This window comes from Chiloscyllium punctatum, chromosome 12, assembly GCF_047496795.1.
Source record: "Chiloscyllium punctatum isolate Juve2018m chromosome 12, sChiPun1.3, whole genome shotgun sequence".
Taxonomy (NCBI): domain Eukaryota; kingdom Metazoa; phylum Chordata; class Chondrichthyes; order Orectolobiformes; family Hemiscylliidae; genus Chiloscyllium; species Chiloscyllium punctatum.
In genome coordinates, this window is record NC_092750.1 from 100157739 (window position 1) to 100178751 (window position 21013).

Below are 21013 nucleotides of genomic sequence, written 5' to 3' on the forward strand. Positions count from 1 at the left end.
ACCCTTTTCTAAGTGTGGATGGTGACTGATTTGTACTGACCCGAACCTTTTCTAAGTGTGGATGGTGACTGATTTGTACTGACCCGACCCTTTTCTAAGTGTGGATGGTGACTGATTTGTACTGACCCGAGCCTTTTCTAAGTGTGGATGGTGACTGATTTGTACTGACCCGAGCCTTTTCTAAGTGTGGATGGTGACTGATTTGTACTGATCCGAGACTTTTCTAAGTGTGGATGGTGACTGATTTGTACTGACCCGACCCTTTTCTAAGTGTGGATGGTGACTGATTTGTACTGACCCGACCCTTTTCTAAGTGAGGATGGTTACTGATTTGTACTGACCCGACCCTTTTCTAAGTGAGGATGGTTACTGATTTGTACTGACCCGACCCTTTTCTAAGTGAGGATGGTGACTGATTTGTACTGACCCGACCCTTTTCTCAGTGTGGATGGTGACTGATTTGTACTGACCCGACCCTTTTCTAAGTGTGGATGGTGACTGATTTGTACTGACCCGACCCTTTTCTAAGTGTGGATGGTGACTGATTTGTACTGACCCGACCCTTTTCTAAGTGAGGATGGTGACTGATTTGTACTGACCCGACCCTTTTCTCAGTGTGGATGGTGACTGATTTGTACTGACCCGACCCTTTTCTCAGTGTGGATGGTGACTGATTTGTACTGACCCGACCCTTTTCTAAGTGTGGATGGTTACTGATTTGTACTGACCCGACCCTTTTCTAAGTGTGGATGGTGACTGATTTGTACTGACCCGACCCTTTTCTAAGTGTGGATGGTTACTGATTTGTACTGACCCGACCCTTTTCTAAGTGTGGATGGTTACTGATTTGTACTGACCCGACCCTTTTCTAAGTGTGGATGGTGACTGATTTGTACTGACCCGACCCTTTTCTAAGTGTGGATGGTGACTGATTTGTACTGACCCGACCCTTTTCTAAGTGTGGATGGTGACTGATTTGTACTGAACCGACCCTTTTCTAAGTGTGGATGGTTACTGATTTGTACTGACCCGACCCTTTTCTAAGTGTGGATGGTTACTGATTTGTACTGACCCGACCCTTTTCTAAGTGTGGATGGTTACTGATTTGTACTGACCCGACCCTTTTCTAAGTGTGGATGGTGACTGATTTGTACTGACCCGACCCTTTTCTAAGTGTGGATGGTGACTGATTTGTACTGACCCGACCCTTTTCTAAGTGTGGATGGTGAGTGATTTGTACTGACCCGACCCTTTTCTAAGTGTGGATGGTTACTGATTTGTACTGACCCGACCCTTTTCTCAGTGTGGATGGTTACTGATTTGTACTGACCCGACCCTTTTCTCAGTGTGGATGGTGACTGATTTGTACTGACCCGAACCTTTTCTAAGTGTGGATGGTGACTGATTTGTACTGACCCGACCCTTTTCTCAGTGTGGATGGTGACTGATTTGTACTGACCCGACCCTTTTCTAAGTGTGGATGGTTACTGATTTGTACTGACCCTACCCTTTTCTAAGTGTGGATGGTTACTGATTTGTACTGACCCTACCCTTTTCTAAGTGTGGATGGTTACTGATTTGTACTGACCCGACCCTTTTCTAAGTGTGGATGGTTACTGATTTGTACTGACCCGACCCTTTTCTCAGTGTGGATGGTTACTGATTTGTACTGACCTGACCCTTTTCTAAGTGTGGATGGTTACTGATTTGTACTGACCTGACCCTTTTCTAAGTGTCGATGGTGACTGATTTGTACTGACCCGACCCTTTTCTAAGTGTGGATGGTGACTGATTTGTACTGACCCGACCCTTTTCTAAGTGTGGATGGTTACTGATTTGTACTGACCCGAACCTTTTCTAAGTGTGGATTGTTACTGATTTGTACTGACCCGACCCTTTTCTAAGTGTGGATGGTGACTGATTTGTACTGACCCGACCCTTTTCTAAGTGTGGATGGTGACTGATTTGTACTGACCCGACCCTTTTCTAAGTGTGGATGGTGACTGATTTGTACTGACCCGACCCTTTTCTAAGTGTGGATGGTTACTGATTTGTACTGACCCGACCCTTTTCTCAGTGTGGATGGTTACTGATTTGTACTGACCCGACCCTTTTCTCAGTGTGGATGGTGACTGATTTGTACTGACCCGAACCTTTTCTAAGTGTGGATGGTGACTGATTTGTACTGACCTGTCCCTTTTCTAAGTGTGGATGGTTACTGATTTGTACTGACCCGACCCGTTTCTAAGTGTGGATGGTGACTGATTTGTACTGACCTGACCCTTTTCTAAGTGTGGATGGTGACTGATTTGTACTGACCCGACCCTTTTCTAAGTGTGGATGGTGACTGATTTGTACTGACCCGACCCTTTTCTAAGTGTGGATGGTTACTGATTTGTACTGACCCGACCCTTTTCTAAGTGTGGATTGTTACTGATTTGTACTGACCCGACCCTTTTCTAAGTGTGGATGATGACTGATTTGTACTGACCCGACCCTTTTCTAAGTGTGGATGGTGACTGATTTGTACAGACCCGACCCTTTTCTAAGTGTGGATGGTGACTGATTTGTACTGACCCGACCCTTTTCTAAGTGTGGATTGTTACTGATTTGTACTGACCCGACCCTTTTCTAAGTGTGGATGATGACTGATTTGTACTGACCCGACCCTTTTCTAAGTGTGGATGGTGACTGATTTGTACAGACCCGACCCTTTTCTAAGTGTGGATGGTGACTGATTTGTACTGACCCGACCCTTTTCTCAGTGTGGATGGTGACTGATTTGTACTGACCCGACCCTTTTCTAAGTGTGGATGGTGACTGATTTGTACTGACCCGAACCTTTTCTAAGTGTGGATGGTGACTGATTTGTACTGACCCGACCCTTTTCTAAGTGTGGATGGTGACTGATTTGTACTGACCCGAGCCTTTTCTAAGTGTGGATGGTGACTGATTTGTACTGACCCGAGCCTTTTCTAAGTGTGGATGGTGACTGATTTGTACTGATCCGAGACTTTTCTAAGTGTGGATGGTGACTGATTTGTACTGACCCGACCCTTTTCTAAGTGTGGATGGTGACTGATTTGTACTGACCCGACCCTTTTCTAAGTGAGGATGGTTACTGATTTGTACTGACCCGACCCTTTTCTAAGTGAGGATGGTTACTGATTTGTACTGACCCGACCCTTTTCTAAGTGAGGATGGTGACTGATTTGTACTGACCCGACCCTTTTCTCAGTGTGGATGGTGACTGATTTGTACTGACCCGACCCTTTTCTAAGTGTGGATGGTGACTGATTTGTACTGACCCGACCCTTTTCTAAGTGTGGATGGTGACTGATTTGTACTGACCCGACCCTTTTCTAAGTGAGGATGGTGACTGATTTGTACTGACCCGACCCTTTTCTCAGTGTGGATGGTGACTGATTTGTACTGACCCGACCCTTTTCTCAGTGTGGATGGTGACTGATTTGTACTGACCCGACCCTTTTCTAAGTGTGGATGGTTACTGATTTGTACTGACCCGACCCTTTTCTAAGTGTGGATGGTGACTGATTTGTACTGACCCGACCCTTTTCTAAGTGTGGATGGTTACTGATTTGTACTGACCCGACCCTTTTCTAAGTGTGGATGGTTACTGATTTGTACTGACCCGACCCTTTTCTAAGTGTGGATGGTGACTGATTTGTACTGACCCGACCCTTTTCTAAGTGTGGATGGTGACTGATTTGTACTGACCCGACCCTTTTCTAAGTGTGGATGGTGACTGATTTGTACTGAACCGACCCTTTTCTAAGTGTGGATGGTTACTGATTTGTACTGACCCGACCCTTTTCTAAGTGTGGATGGTTACTGATTTGTACTGACCCGACCCTTTTCTAAGTGTGGATGGTTACTGATTTGTACTGACCCGACCCTTTTCTAAGTGTGGATGGTGACTGATTTGTACTGACCCGACCCTTTTCTAAGTGTGGATGGTGACTGATTTGTACTGACCCGACCCTTTTCTAAGTGTGGATGGTGAGTGATTTGTACTGACCCGACCCTTTTCTAAGTGTGGATGGTTACTGATTTGTACTGACCCGACCCTTTTCTCAGTGTGGATGGTTACTGATTTGTACTGACCCGACCCTTTTCTCAGTGTGGATGGTGACTGATTTGTACTGACCCGAACCTTTTCTAAGTGTGGATGGTGACTGATTTGTACTGACCCGACCCTTTTCTCAGTGTGGATGGTGACTGATTTGTACTGACCCGACCCTTTTCTAAGTGTGGATGGTTACTGATTTGTACTGACCCTACCCTTTTCTAAGTGTGGATGGTTACTGATTTGTACTGACCCTACCCTTTTCTAAGTGTGGATGGTTACTGATTTGTACTGACCCGACCCTTTTCTAAGTGTGGATGGTTACTGATTTGTACTGACCCGACCCTTTTCTCAGTGTGGATGGTTACTGATTTGTACTGACCTGACCCTTTTCTAAGTGTGGATGGTTACTGATTTGTACTGACCTGACCCTTTTCTAAGTGTCGATGGTGACTGATTTGTACTGACCCGACCCTTTTCTAAGTGTGGATGGTGACTGATTTGTACTGACCCGACCCTTTTCTAAGTGTGGATGGTTACTGATTTGTACTGACCCGAACCTTTTCTAAGTGTGGATTGTTACTGATTTGTACTGACCCGACCCTTTTCTAAGTGTGGATGGTGACTGATTTGTACTGACCCGACCCTTTTCTAAGTGTGGATGGTGACTGATTTGTACTGACCCGACCCTTTTCTAAGTGTGGATGGTGACTGATTTGTACTGACCCGACCCTTTTCTAAGTGTGGATGGTTACTGATTTGTACTGACCCGACCCTTTTCTCAGTGTGGATGGTTACTGATTTGTACTGACCCGACCCTTTTCTCAGTGTGGATGGTGACTGATTTGTACTGACCCGAACCTTTTCTAAGTGTGGATGGTGACTGATTTGTACTGACCCGACCCTTTTCTCAGTGTGGATGGTTACTGATTTGTACTGACCCGACCCTTTTCTAAGTGTGGATGGTTACTGATTTTTACTGACCCGACCCTTTTCTAAGTGTGGATGGTGACTGATTTGTACTGACCCGACCCTTTTCTAAGTGTGGATGGTGACTGATTTGTACTGACCTGACCCTTTTCTAAGTGTGGATGGTGACTGATTTGTACTGACCCGACCCTTTTCTCAGTGTGGATGGTTACTGATTTGTACTGACCCGACCCTTTTCTAAGTGGGGATGGTTACTGATTTGTACTGACCCGACCCTTTTCTCAGTGTGGATGGTTACTGATTTGTACTGACCCGACCCTTTTCTAAGTGTGGATGGTGACTGATTTGTACTGACCCGACCCTTTTCTAAGTGTGGATGGTGACTGATTTGTACTGACCCGACCCTTTTCTAAGTGTGGATGGTGACTGATTTGTACTGACCTGACCCTTTTCTAAGTGTGGATGGTGACTGATTTGTACTGACCTGTCCCTTTTCTAAGTGTGGATGGTTACTGATTTGTACTGACCCGACCCGTTTCTAAGTGTGGATGGTGACTGATTTGTACTGACCTGACCCTTTTCTAAGTGTGGATGGTGACTGATTTGTACTGACCCGACCCTTTTCTAAGTGTGGATGGTGACTGATTTGTACTGACCCGACCCTTTTCTAAGTGTGGATGGTTACTGATTTGTACTGACCCGACCCTTTTCTAAGTGTGGATGGTTACTGATTTGTACTGACCCGACCCTTTTCTCAGTGTGGATGGTTACTGATTTGTACTGACCCGACCCTTTTCTCAGTGTGGATGGTGACTGATTTGTACTGACCCGAACCTTTTCTAAGTGTGGATGGTGACTGATTTGTACTGACCCGACCCTTTTCTCAGTGTGGATGGTGACTGATTTGTACTGACCCGACCCTTTTCTCAGTGTGGATGGTTACTGATTTGTACTGACCCGACCCTTTTCTAAGTGTGGATGGTTACTGATTTGTACTGACCCGACCCTTTTCTAAGTGTGGATGGTGACTGATTTGTACTGACCCGACCCTTTTCTAAGTGTGGATGGTTACTGATTTGTACTGACCCGACCCTTTTCTCAGTGTGGATGGTTACTGATTTGTACTGACCCGACCCTTTTCTAAGTGTGGATGGTTACTGATTTGTACTGACCTGAACCTTTTCTAAGTGTGGATAGTTACTGATTTGTACTGACCCGACCCTTTTCTAAGTGTGGATGGTTACTGATTTGTACTGACCCGACCCTTTTCTAAGTGTGGATGGTTACTGATTTGTACTGACCCGACCCTTTACTCAGTGTGGATGGTGACTGATTTGTACTGACCTGACCCTTTTCTAAGTGTGGATGGTTACTGATTTGTACTGACCCGACCCTTTTCTCAGTGTGGATGGTGACTGATTTGTACTGACCCGACCCTTTTCTAAGTGTGGATGGTGACTGATTTGTACTGACCCGACCCTTTTCTAAGTGTGGATGGTGACTGATTTGTACTGACCCGACCCTTTTCTAAGTGTGGATGGTGACTGATTTGTACTGACCCGACCCTTTTCTAAGTGTGGATGGTTACTGATTTGTACTGACCCGACCCTTTTCTCAGTGTGGATGGTTACTGATTTGTACTGACCCGACCCTTTTCTAAGTGTGGATGGTGACTGATTTGTACTGACCCGACCCTTTTCTAAGTGTGGGTGGTTACTGATTTGTACTGACCCGACCCTTTTCTAAGTGTGGATGGTTACTGATTTGTACTGACCCGACCCTTTTCTCAGTGTGGATGGTTACTGATTTGTACTGACCCGACCCTTTTCTAAGTGTGGATTGTTACTGATTTGTACTGACCCGACCCTTTTCTAAGTGTGGATGGTTACTGATTTGTACTGACCCGACCCTTTTCTAAGTGTGGATGGTTACTGATTTGTACTGACCCGACCCTTTTCTCAGTGTGGATGGTGACTGATTTGTACTGACCCGACCCTTTTCTAAGTGTGGATGGTGACTGATTTGTACTGACCCGACCCTTTTCTAAGTGTGGATGCTGACTGATTTGTACTGACCCGACCCTTTTCTAAGTGTGGATGGTGACTGATTTGTACTGACCCGACCCTTTTCTAAGTGTGGATTGTTACTGATTTGTACTGACCCGACCCTTTTCTAAGTGTGGATGGTTACTGATTTGTACTGACCCGACCCTTTTCTAAGTGTGGATGGTTACTGATTTGTACTGACCCGACCCTTTTCTCAGTGTGGATGGTGACTGATTTGTACTGACCCGACCCTTTTCTAAGTGTGGATGGTGACTGATTTGTACTGACCCGACCCTTTTCTAAGTGTGGATGCTGACTGATTTGTACTGACCCGACCCTTTTCTAAGTGTGGATGGTTACTGATTTGTACTGACCCGACCCTTTTCTAAGTGTGGATGGTTACTGATTTGTACTGACCCGACCCTTTTCTAAGTGTGGATGGTTACTGATTTGTACTGACCTGACCCTTTTCTAAGTGTGGATGGTGACTGATTTGTACTGACCCGACCCTTTTCTAAGTGTGGATGGTTACTGATTTGTACTGACCCGACCCTTTTCTAAGTGTGGATGGTGACTGATTTGTACTGACCCGACCCTTTTCTAAGTGTGGATGGTGACTGATTTGTACTGACCCGACCCTTTTCTCAGTGTGGATGGTTACTGATTTGTACTGACCCGACCCTTTTCTAAGTGTGGATGGTGACTGATTTGTACTGACCCGACCCTTTTCTAAGTGTGGATGGTTACTGATTTGTACTGACCCGACCCTTTTCTAAGTGTGGATGGTTACTGATTTGTACTGACCCGACCCTTTTCTAAGTGTGGATGGTGACTGATTTGTACTGACCCGACCCTTTTCTAAGTGTGGATGGTTACTGATTTGTACTGACCCGACCCTTTTCTAAGTGTGGATGGTGACTGATTTGTACTGACCCGACCCTTTTCTCAGTGTGGATGGTTACTGATTTGTACTGACCCGACCCTTTTCTAAGTGTGGATTGTTACTGATTTGTACTGACCCGACCCTTTTCTCAGTGTGGATGGTTACTGATTTGTACTGACCCGACCCTTTTCTAAGTGTGGATGGTTACTGATTTGTACTGACCCGACACTTTTCTAAGTGTGGATGGTGACTGATTTGTACTGACCCGACCCTTTTCTAAGTGTGGATGGTGACTGATTTGTACTGACCCGACCCTTTTCTAAGTGTGGATGGTGACTGATTTGTACTGACCCGACCCTTTTCTAAGTGTGGATGGTTACTGATTTGTACTGACCCGACCCTTTTCTAAGTGTGGATGGTGACTGATTTGTACTGACCCGACCCTTTTCTAAGTGTGGATGTTTACTGATTTGTACTGACCCGACCCTTTTCTAAGTGTGGATGGTGACTGATTTGTACTGACCCGACCCTTTTCTAAGTGTGGATGGTTACTGATTTGTACTGACCCGACCCTTTTCTAAGTGTGGATGGTGACTGATTTGTACTGACCTGACCCTTTTCTAAGTGTGGATGGTTACTGATTTGTACTGACCCGACCCTTTTCTAAGTGTGGATGGTTACTGATTTGTACTGACCCGACCCTTTTCTAAGTGTGGATGGTGTCTGATTTGTACTGACCCGACCCTTTTCTAAGTGTGGATGGTTACTGATTTGTACTGACCTGACCCTTTTCTAAGTGTGGATGGTGACTGATTTGTACTGACCCGACCCTTTTCTTAGTGTGGATGGTTACTGATTTGTACTGACCCGACCCTTTTCTAAGTGTGGATGGTTACTGATTTGTACTGACCCGACCCTTTTCTAAGTGTGGATGGTGACTGATTTGTACTGACCCGACCCTTTTCTAAGTGTGGATGGTGACTGATTTGTACTGACCCGACCCTTTTCTAAGTGTGGATGGTTACTGATTTGTACTGACCCGACCCTTTTCTAAGTGTGGATCGTGACTGATTTGTACTGACCCCACCCTTTTCTAAGTGTGGATGGTTACTGATTTGTACTGACCCGACCCTTTTCTAAGTGTGGATGGTGACTGATTTGTACTGACCCGACCCTTTTCTAAGTGTGGATGGTGACTGATTTGTACTGACCCGACCCTTTTCTAAGTGTGGATGGTTACTGATTTGTACTGACCCGACCATTTTCTAAGTGTGGATTGTTACTGATTTGTACTGACCCGACCCTTTTCACAGTGTGGATGGTGACTGATTTGTACTGACCCGACCCTTTTCTAAGTGTGGATGGTGACTGATTTGTACTGACCCGACCCTTTTCTAAGTGTGGATGGTGACTGATTTGTACTGACCCGACCCTTTTCTCAGTGTGGATGGTGACTGATTTGTACTGACCTGAGCCTTTTCTAAGTGTGGATTGTTACTGATTTGTACTGACCTGACCCTTTTCTAAGTGTGGATGGTTACTGATTTGTACTGACCCGACCCTTTTCTAAGTGTGGATGGTGACTGATTTGTACTGACCCGACCCTTTTCTCAGTGTGGATGGTTACTGATTTGTACTGACCTGAGCCTTTTCTAAGTGTGGATTGTTACTGATTTGTACTGACCCGACCCTTTTCTAAGTGTGGATGGTTACTGATTTGTACTGACCCGACCCTTTTCTCAGTGTGGATGGTTACTGATTTGTACTGACCCGACCCTTTTCTCAGTGTGGATGGTGACTGATTTGTACTGACCTGAGCCTTTTCTAAGTGTGGATGGTGACTGATTTGTACTGACCTGAGCCTTTTCTAAGTGTGGATGGTTACTGATTTGTACTGACCCGACCCTTTTCTCAGTGTGGATGGTGACTGATTTGTACTGACCTGAGCCTTTTCTAAGTGTGGATGGTGACTGATTTGTACTGACCCGACCCTTTTCTAAGTGTGGATGGTGACTGATTTGTACTGACCTGAACCTTTTCTTAGTGTGGATAGTTACTGATTTGTACTGACCCGACCCTTTTCTAAGTGTGGATGGTGACTGATTTGTACTGACCCGACCCTTTTCTAAGTGTGGATGGTGACTGATTTGTACTGAGCCGAACCTTTTCTAAGTGTGGATGGTTACTGATTTGTACTGACCCGACCCTTTTCTCAGTGTGGATGGTGACTGATTTGTACTGACCCGACCCTTTTCTCAGTGTGGATGGTGACTGATTTGTACTGACCCGACCCTTTTCTAAGTGTGGATGGTGACTGATTTGTACTGACCCGACCCTTTTCTAAGTGTGGATGGTGACTGATTTGTACTGACCCGACCCTTTTCTAAGTGTGGATGGTTACTGATTTGTACTGACCCGACCCTTTTCTAAGTGTGGATGGTTACTGATTTGTACTGACCCGACCCTTTTCTAAGTGTGGATGGTTACTGATTTGTACTGACCCGACCCTTTTCTAAGTGTGGATGGTGACTGATTTGTACTGACCCGACCCTTTTCTCAGTGTGGATGGTGACTGATTTGTACTGACCTGAGCCTTTTCTAAGTGTGGATGGTGACTGATTTGTACTGACCCGACCCTTTTCTAAGTGTGGATGGTGACTGATTTGTACTGACCTGAGCCTTTTCTAAGTGTGGATGGTGACTGATTTGTACTGACCCGACCCTTTTCTAAGTGTGGATGGTTACTGATTTGTACTGACCCGACCCTTTTCTAAGTGTGGATGGTGACTGATTTGTACTGACCCGACCCTTTTCTAAGTGTGGATGGTGACTGATTTGTACTGACCCGACCCTTTTCTAAGTGTGGATGGTTACTGATTTGTACTGACCTGAACCTTTTCTAAGTGTGGATGGTGACTGATTTGTACTGACCCGACCCTTTTCTAAGTGTGGATGGTTACTGATTTGTACTGACCTGAACCTTTTCTAAGTGTGGATGGTGACTGATTTGTACTGACCCGACCCTTTTCTAAGTGTGGATGGTTACTGATTTGTACTGACCTGAACCTTTTCTAAGTGTGGATGGTGACTGATTTGTACTGACCCGACCCTTTTCTAAGTGTGGATGGTTACTGATTTGTACTGACCTGAACCTTTTCTAAGTGTGGATGGTTACTGATTTGTACTGACCCGACCCTTTTCTAAGTGTGGATGGTTACTGATTTGTACTGACCCGACCCTTTTCTAAGTGTGGATGGTGACTGATTTGTACTGACCTGAACCTTTTCTAAGTGTGGATGGTGACTGATTTGTACTGACCCGACCCTTTTCTAAGTGTGGATGGTTACTGATTTGTACTGACCTGAACCTTTTCTAAGTGTGGATGGTTACTGATTTGTACTGACCCGACCCTTTTCTAAGTGTGGATGGTGACTGATTTGTACTGACCCGACCCTTTTCTAAGTGTGGATGGTTACTGATTTGTACTGACCCGACCCTTTTCTAAGTGTGGATGGTGACTGATTTGTACTGACCCGACCCTTTTCTAAGTGTGGATGGTGACTGATTTGTACTGACCCGACCCTTTTCTAAGTGTGGATGGTGACTGATTTGTACTGACCCGACCCTTTTCTAAGTGTGGATGGTGACTGATTTGTACTGACCCGAACAATTTTCTCAGTGTGGATGGTTACTGATTTGTACTGACCCGACCCTTTTCTAAGTGTGGATGGTTTCTGATTTGTACTGACCCGACCCTTTTCTAAGTGTGGATTGTTACTGATTTGTACTGACCCGACCCTTTTCTAAGTGTGGATGGTGACTGATTTGTACTGACCCGACCCTTTTCTCAGTGTGGATGGTGACTGATTTGTACTGACCCGACCCTTTTCTAAGTGTGGATGGTGACTGATTTGTACTGACCCGACCCTTTTCTAAGTGTGGATGGTTACTGATTTGTACTGACCCGACCCTTTTCTAAGTGTGGATGGTTACTGATTTGTACTGACCCGACCCTTTTCTAAGTGTGGATGGTGACTGATTTGTACTGACCCGTCCCTTTTCTAAGTGTGGATAGTTACTGATTTGTACTGACCCGACCCTTTTCTAAGTGTGGATGGTGACTGATTTGTACTGACCCGACCCTTTTCTAAGTGTGGATGGTGACTGATTTGTACTGACCCGACCCTTTTCTAAGTGTGGATGGTTACTGATTTGTACTGACCCGTCCCTTTTCTAAGTGTGGATAGTTACTGATTTGTACTGACCCGACCCTTTTCTAAGTGTGGATGGTGACTGATTTGTACTGACCCGACCCTTTTCGAAGTGTGGATGGTGACTGATTTGTACTGACCCGACCCTTTTCTCAGTGTGGATGGTGACTGATTTGTACTGACCCGACCCTTTTCTAAGTGTGGATGGTGACTGATTTGTACTGACCCGACCCTTTTCTCAGTGTGGATGGTGACTGATTTGTACTGACCCGACCCTTTTCTCAGTGTGGATGGTGACTGATTTGTACTGACCCGACCCTTTTCTAAGTGTGGATGGTGACTGATTTGTATTGACCCGACCCTTTTCTAAGTGTGGATGGTTACTGATTTGTACTGACCCGACCCTTTTCTAAGTGTGGATGGTGACTGATTTGTACTGACCCGACCCTTTTCTAAGTGTGGATGGTTACTGATTTGTACTGACCCGACCCTTTTCTAAGTGTGTATGGTTACTGATTTGTACTGACCCGACCCTTTTCTAAGTGTCGATGGTGACTGATTTGTACTGACCCGACCCTTTTCTAAGTGTGGATGGTTACTGATTTGTACTGACCCGACCCTTTTCTCAGTGTGGATTGTTACTGATTTGTACTGACCCGACCCTTTTCTAAGTGTGGATGGTGACTGATTTGTACTGACCCGACCCTTTTCTAAGTGTGGATGGTGACTGATTTGTACTGACCCGACCCTTTTCTAAGTGTGGATGGTTACTGATTTGTACTGACCCGACCCTTTTCTAAGTGTGGATTGTTACTGATTTGTACTGACCCGACCCTTTTCTAAGTGTGGATGGTGACTGATTTGTACTGACCCGACCCTTTTCTCAGTGTGGATGGTTACTGATTTGTACTGACCCGACCCTTTTCTAAGTGTTGATGGTTACTGATTTGTACTGACCCGACCCTTTTCTAAGTGTTGATGGTTACTGATTTGTACTGACCCGACCCTTTTCTAAGTGTGGATGGTGACTGATTTGTACTGACCCGACCCTTTTCTAAGTGTGGATGGTGACTGATTTGTACTGACCCGACCCTTTTCTAAGTGTTGATGGTTACTGATTTGTACTGACCCGACCCTTTTCTAAGTGTTGATGGTTACTGATTTGTACTGACCCGACCCTTTTCTAAGTGTGGATGGTGACTGATTTGTACTGACCCGACCCTTTTCTCAGTGTGGATGGTTACTGATTTGTACTGACCCGACCCTTTTCTAAGTGTGGATGGTGACTGATTTGTACTGACCCGACCCTTTTCTCAGTGTGGATGGTGACTGATTTGTACTGACCCGACCCTTTTCTCAGTGTGGATGGTTACTGATTTGTACTGACCCGACCCTTTTCTAAGTGTGGATTGTTACTGATTTGTACTGACCCGACCCTTTTCTCAGTGTGGATGGTGACTGATTTGTACTGACCCGACCCTTTTCTAAGTGTGGATGGTGACTGATTTGTACTGACCCGACCCTTTTCTAAGTGTGGATGGTGACTGATTTGTACTGACCCGACCCTTTTCTAAGTGTGGATGGTTACTGATTTGTACTGACCCGACCCTTTTCTAAGTGTGGATGGTTACTGATTTGTACTGACCCGACCCTTTTCTAAGTGTGGATGGTTACTGATTTGTACTGACCTGACCCTTTTCTAAGTGTGGATGGTTACTGATTTGTACTGACCCGACCCTTTTCTAAGTGTGGATGGTGACTGATTTGTACTGACCCGACCCTTTTCTAAGTGTGGATGGTGACTGATTTGTACTGACCCGACCCTTTTCTCAGTGTGGATGGTTACTGATTTGTACTGACCCGACCCTTTTCTAAGTGTGGATGGTGACTGATTTGTACTGACCCGACCCTTTTCTAAGTGTGGATGGTGACTGATTTGTACTGACCCGACCCTTTTCTAAGTGTGGATGGTGACTGATTTGTACTGACCCGACCCTTTTCTAAGTGTGTATGGTTACTGATTTGTACTGACCCGACCCTTTTCTCAGTGTGGATTGTTACTGATTTGTACTGACCCGACCCTTTTCTAAGTGTGGATGGTTACTGATTTGTACTGACCCGACCCTTTTCTAAGTGTGGATGGTGACTGATTTGTACTGACCCGACCCTTTTCTAAGTGTGGATGGTGACTGATTTGTACTGACCCGATCCTTTTCTAAGTGTGGATGGTTACTGATTTGTACTGACCCGACCCTTTTCTCAGTGTGGATGGTTACTGATTTGTACTGACCCGACCCTTTTCTCAGTGTGGATGGTTACTGATTTGTACTGACCCGACCCTTTTCTAAGTGTGGATGGTTACTGATTTGTACTGACCCGACCCTTTTCTAAGTGTGGATTGTTACTGATTTGTACTGACCCGACCCTTTTCTAAGTGTGGATGGTGACTGATTTGTACTGACCCGACCCTTTTCTCAGTGTGGATGGTTACTGATTTGTACTGACCCGACCCTTTTCTAAGTGTGGATGGTGACTGATTTGTACTGACCTGACCCTTTTCTAAGTGTGGATGGTGACTGATTTGTACTGACCCGACCCTTTTCTCAGTGTGGATGGTTACTGATTTGTACTGACCCGACCCTTTTCTAAGTGTGGATGGTGACTGATTTGTACTGACCCGACCCTTTTCTAAGTGTGGATTGTTACTGATTTGTACTGACCCGACCCTTTTCTCAGTGTGGATGGTTACTGATTTGTACTGACCCGACCCTTTTCTAAGTGTGGATGGTGACTGATTTGTACTGACCCGACCCTTTTCTAAGTGTGGATGGTTACTGATTTGTACTGACCCGACCCTTTTCTCAGTGTGGATGGTGACTGATTTGTACTGACCCGACCCTTTTCTAAGTGTGGATGGTGACTGATTTGTACTGACCCGACCCTTTTCTAAGTGTGGATGGTGACTGATTTGTACTGACCCGATCCTTTTCTAAGTGTGGATGGTGACTGATTTGTACTGACCCGACCCTTTTCTAAGTGTGGATGGTTACTGATTTGTACTGACCCGACCCTTTTCTAAGTGTGGATGGTTACTGATTTGTACTGACCTGACCCTTTTCTAAGTGTGGATGGTTACTGATTTGTACTGACCCGACCCTTTTATAAGTGTGGATGGTGACTGATTTGTACTGACCCGACCCTTTTCTAAGTGTGGATGGTGACTGATTTGTACTGACCCGACCCTTTTCTCAGTGTGGATGGTTACTGATTTGTACTGACCCGACCCTTTTCTAAGTGTGGATGGTGACTGATTTGTACTGACCCGACCCTTTTCTAAGTGTGGATGGTGACTGATTTGTACTGACCTGACCCTTTTCTAAGTGTGGATGGTTACTGATTTGTACTGACCCGACCCTTTTCTAAGTGTGGATGGTGACTGATTTGTACTGACCCGACCCTTTTCTAAGTGTGGATGGTGACTGATTTGTACTGACCCGACCCTTTTCTCAGTGTGGATGGTTACTGATTTGTACTGACCCGTCCCTTTTCTAAGTGTGGATGGTTACTGATTTGTACTGACCCGACCCTTTTCTAAGTGTGCATGGTTACTGATTTGTACTGACCCGACCCTTTTCTAAGTGTGGATGGTGACTGATTTGTACTGACCCGACCCTTTTCTAAGTGTGGATGGTGACTGATTTGTACTGACCCGACCCTTTTCTAAGTGTGGATGGTTACTGATTTGTACTGACCTGATCCTTTTCTAAGTGTGGATGGTTACTGATTTGTACTGACCCGACCCTTTTCTAAGTGTGGATGGTGACTGATTTGTACTGACCCGACCCTTTTCTAAGTGTGGATTGTTACTGATTTGTACTGACACGACCCTTTTCTAAGTGTGGATGGTGACTGATTTGTACTGACCCGACCCTTTTCTAAGTGTGGATGGTTACTGATTTGTACTGAATCGACCCTTTTCTAAGTGTGGATGGTGACTGATTTGTACTGACCCAACCCTTTTCTAAGTGTGGATGGTTACTGATTTGTACTGACCCGACCATTTTCTAAGTGTGGATGGTGACTGATTTGTACTGACCCGACCCTTTTCTAAGTGTGGATGGTGACTGATTTGTACTGACCCGACCCTTTTCTAAGTGTTGATGGTTACTGATTTGTACTGACCCGACCCTTTTCTCAGTGTGGATGGTGACTGATTTGTACTGACCCGACCCTTTTCTAAGTGTGGATGGTGACTGATTTGTACTGACCCGACCCTTTTCTAAGTGTGGATGGTGACTGATTTGTACTGACCCGACCCTTTTCTAAGTGTGGATGGTTACTGATTTGTACTGACCCGAACCTTTTCTAAGTGTGGATGGTGACTGATTTGTACTGACCCGACCCTTTTCTAAGTGTGTATGGTTACTGATTTGTACTGACCCGACCCTTTTCTAAGTGTGGATGGTTACTGATTTGTACTGACCCGACCCTTTTCTAAGTGTGGATGGTGACTGATTTGTACTGACCCGACCCTTTTCTAAGTGTGGATGGTTACTGATTTGTACTGACCCGACCCTTTTCTAAGTGTGGATGGTGACTGATTTGTACTGACCTGACCCTTTTTTAAGTGTGGATGGTTACTGATTTGTACTGACCCGACCCTTTTCTAAGTGTGGATGGTGACTGATTTGTACTGACCCGACCCTTTTCTAAGTGTGGATGGTTACTGATTTGTACTGACCCGACCCTTTTCTAAGTGTGGATGGTTACTGATTTGTACTGACCCGACCCTTTTCTAAGTGTGGATGGTTACTGATTTGTACTGACCCGACCCTTTTCTAAGTGTGGATGGTGACTGATTTGTACTGACCTGACCCTTTTTTAAGTGTGGATGGTTACTGATTTGTACTGACCCGACCCTTTTCTAAGTGTGGATGGTGACTGATTTGTACTGACCCGACCCTTTTCTAAGTGTGGATGGTTACTGATTTGTACTGACCCGACCCTTTTCTCAGTGTGGATGGTTACTGATTTGTACTGACCCGACCCTTTTCTCAGTGTGGATGGTTACTGATTTGTACTGACCCGACCCTTTTCTAAGTGTGGATGGTGACTGATTTGTACTGACCCGACCCTTTTCTAAGTGTGGATGGTTACTGATTTGTACTGACCCGACCCTTTTCTCAGTGTGGATGGTTACTGATTTGTACTGACCCGACCCTTTTCTCAGTGTGGATGGTTACTGATTTGTACTGACCCGACCCTTTTCTCAGTGTGGATGGTTACTGATTTGTACTGACCCGACCCTTTTCTAAGTGTGGATGGTTACTGATTTGTACTGACCCGACCCTTTTCTAAGTGTGGATGGTGACTGATTTGTACTGACCCGACCCTTTTCTAAGTGTGGATGGTGACTGATTTGTACTGACCTGAGCCTTTTCTAAGTGTGGATGGTTACTGATTTGTACTTACCCATCCCTTTTCTAAGTGTGGATGGTGACTGATTTGTACTGACCCGACCCTTTTCTAAGTGTGGATGGTGACTGATTTGTACTGACCTGAGCCTTTTCTAAGTGTGGATGGTGACTGATTTGTACTGACCCGACCCTTTTCTCAGTGTGGATGGTGACTGATTTGTACTGACCCGACCCTTTTCTAAGTGTGGATGGTGACTGATTTGTACTGACCCGACCCTTTTCTAAGTGTGGATTGTTACTGATTTGTACTGACCCGACCCTTTTCTAAGTGTGGATGGTGACTGATTTGTACTGACCCGACCCTTTTCTAAGTGTGGATGGTTACTGATTTGTACTGACCCGACCCTTTTCTAAGTGTGGATGATTACTGATTTGTACTGACCCGACCCTTTTCTAAGTGTGGATGGTTACTGATTTGTACTGACCCGACCCTTTTCTAAGTGTGGATGGTTACTGATTTGTACTGACCCGACCCTTTTCTAAGTGTGGATGGTTACTGATATGTACTGACCCGACCCTTTTCTAAGTGTGGATGGTGACTGATTTGTACTGACCCGACCCTTTTCTAAGTGTGGATGGTTACTGATTTGTACTGACCCGACCCTTTTCTAAGTGTGGATTGTTACTGATTTGTACTGACCCGTCCCTTTTCTAAGTGTGGATGGTGACTGATTTGTACTGACCCGACCCTTTTCTAAGTGTGGATGGTTACTGATTTGTACTGGCCCGACCCTTTTCTAAGTGTGGATGGTTACTGATTTGTACTGACCCGACCCTTTTCTAAGTGTGGATGGTGACTGATTTGTACTGACCCGACCCTTTTCTAAGTGTGGATGGTTACTGATTTGTACTGACCCGACCCTTTTCTAAGTGTGGATGGTTACTGATTTGTACTGACCCGACCCTTTTCTAAGTGTGGATGGTTACTGATTTGTACTGACCCGACCCTTTTCTCAGTGTGGATGGTGACTGATTTGTACTGACCCGATCCTTTTCTAAGTGTGGATGGTTACTGATTTGTACTGACCCGACCCTTTTCTAAGTGTGGATGGTTACTGATTTGTACTGACCCGACCCTTTTCTCAGTGTGGATGGTGACTGATTTGTACTGACCCGATCCTTTTCTAAGTGTGGATGGTTACTGATTTGTACTGACCCGACCCTTTTCTCAGTGTGGATGGTGACTGATTTGTACTGACCCGATCCTTTTCTAAGTGTGGATGGTTACTGATTTGTACTGACCCGACCCTTTTCTAAGTGTGGATGGTTACTGATTTGTACTGACCCGACCCTTTTCTAAGTGTGGATGGTGTCTGATTTGTACTGACCCGACCCTTTTCTAAGTGTGGATGGTTACTGATTTGTACTGACCCGACCCTTTTCTAAGTGTGGATGGTGACTGATTTGTACTGACCCGACCCTTTTCTAAGTGTGGATGGTGACTGATTTGTACTGACCCGACCCTTTTCTAAGTGTGGATGGTGACTGATTTGTACTGACCCGACCCTTTTCTAAGTGTGGATGGTGACTGATTTGTACTGACCCGACCCTTTTCTAAGTGTGGATGGTGACTGATTTGTACTGACCCGACCCTTTTCTAAGTGTGGATGGTGACTGATTTGTACTGACCCGACCCTTTTCTAAGTGTGGATGGTGACTGATTTGTACTGACCCGACCCTTTTCTAAGTGTGGATGGTGACTGATTTGTACTGACCCGACCCTTTTCTAAGTGTAGATGGTGACTGATTTGTACTGACCCGACCCTTTTCTAAGTGTGGATGGTGACTGATTTGTACTGACCTGAACCTTTTCTAAGTGTGGATGGTGACTGATTTGTACTGACCCGACCCTTTTCTAAGTGTGGATGGTTACTGATTTGTACTGACCTGAACCTTTTCTAAGTGTGGATGGTGACTGATTTGTACTGACCCGACCCTTTTCTCAGTGTGGATGGTGACTGATTTGTACTGACCCGACCCTTTTCTAAGTGTGGATGGTGACTGATTTGTACTGACCCGACCCTTTTCTAAGTGTGGATTGTTACTGATTTGTACTGACCCGACCCTTTTCTAAGTGTGGATGGTTACTGATTTGTACTGACCCGACCCTTTTCTCAGTGTGGATGGTGACTGATTTGTACTGACCCGACCCTTTTCTAAGTGTGGATGGTGACTGATTTGTACTGACCCGACCCTTTTCTAAGTGTGCATGGTTACTGATTTGTACTGACCCGACCCTTTTCTAAGTGTGGATGGTCACTGATTTGTACTGACCCGAACCTTTTCTAAGTGTGGATGGTTACTGATCTGCACTGTCCCAAAGTCTTTTGAAATGTCAGTGCTCACCAATTTGTACTGACCTGTAAATTCTCTAACTGTTGGTGGTTACTGATTTGTACTCACCCAATATTTTTCGAAGTGTCAGTGCTTACTGATTTGAACTGACCATAATTTTTTCAAACTGTCAGTGGTTCCTGATTTTCACTAACTAGAAATTGTTTGAAGTGTCAGTTCTTACTGATTTGAATTGACCCTAAATTTTTCCAACTGTCAGTGTTTCCTGATTTGCACCGACCAGAATTTTTATTCCATGTATCAGTGGTTACTGATTTCTACTGACCCGAGCCTTTTCTAAGTGTGGATGGTTACTGATTTGCACTGACCCGACCCTTTTCTAAGTGTCGATGGTGACTGATTTGTACTGACCCGACCCTTTTCTAAGTGTGGATGGTTACTGATTTGTACTGACCCGACCCTTTTCTAAGTGTGGATGGTGACTGATTTGTACTGACCCGACCCTTTTCTAAGTGTGGATGGTTACTGATTTGTACTGACCCGACCCTTTTCTAAGTGTGGATGGTTACTGATTTGTACTGACCCGACCCTTTTCTAAGTGTGGATGGTTACTGATTTGTACTGACCCGACCCTTTTCTAAGTGTGGATGATTACTGATTTGTACTGACCCGACCCTTTTCTAAGTGTGGATGGTTACTGATTTGTACTGACCCGACCCTTTTCTAAGTGTGGATGGTTACTGATTTGTACTGACCCGACCCTTTTCTAAGTGTGGATGGTTACTGATATGTACTGACCCGACCCTTTTCTAAGTGTGGATGGTGACTGATTTGTACTGACCCGACCCTTTTCTAAGTGTGGATGGTTACTGATTTGTACTGACCCGACCCTTTTCTAAGTGTGGATTGTTACTGATTTGTACTGACCCGACCCTTTTCTAAGTGTGGATGGTTACTGATTTGTACTGGCCCGACCCTTTTCTAAGTGTGGATGGTTACTGATTTGTACTGACCCGACCCTTTTCTAAGTGTGGATGGTGACTGATTTGTACTGACCCGACCCTTTTCTAAGTGTGGATGGTTAC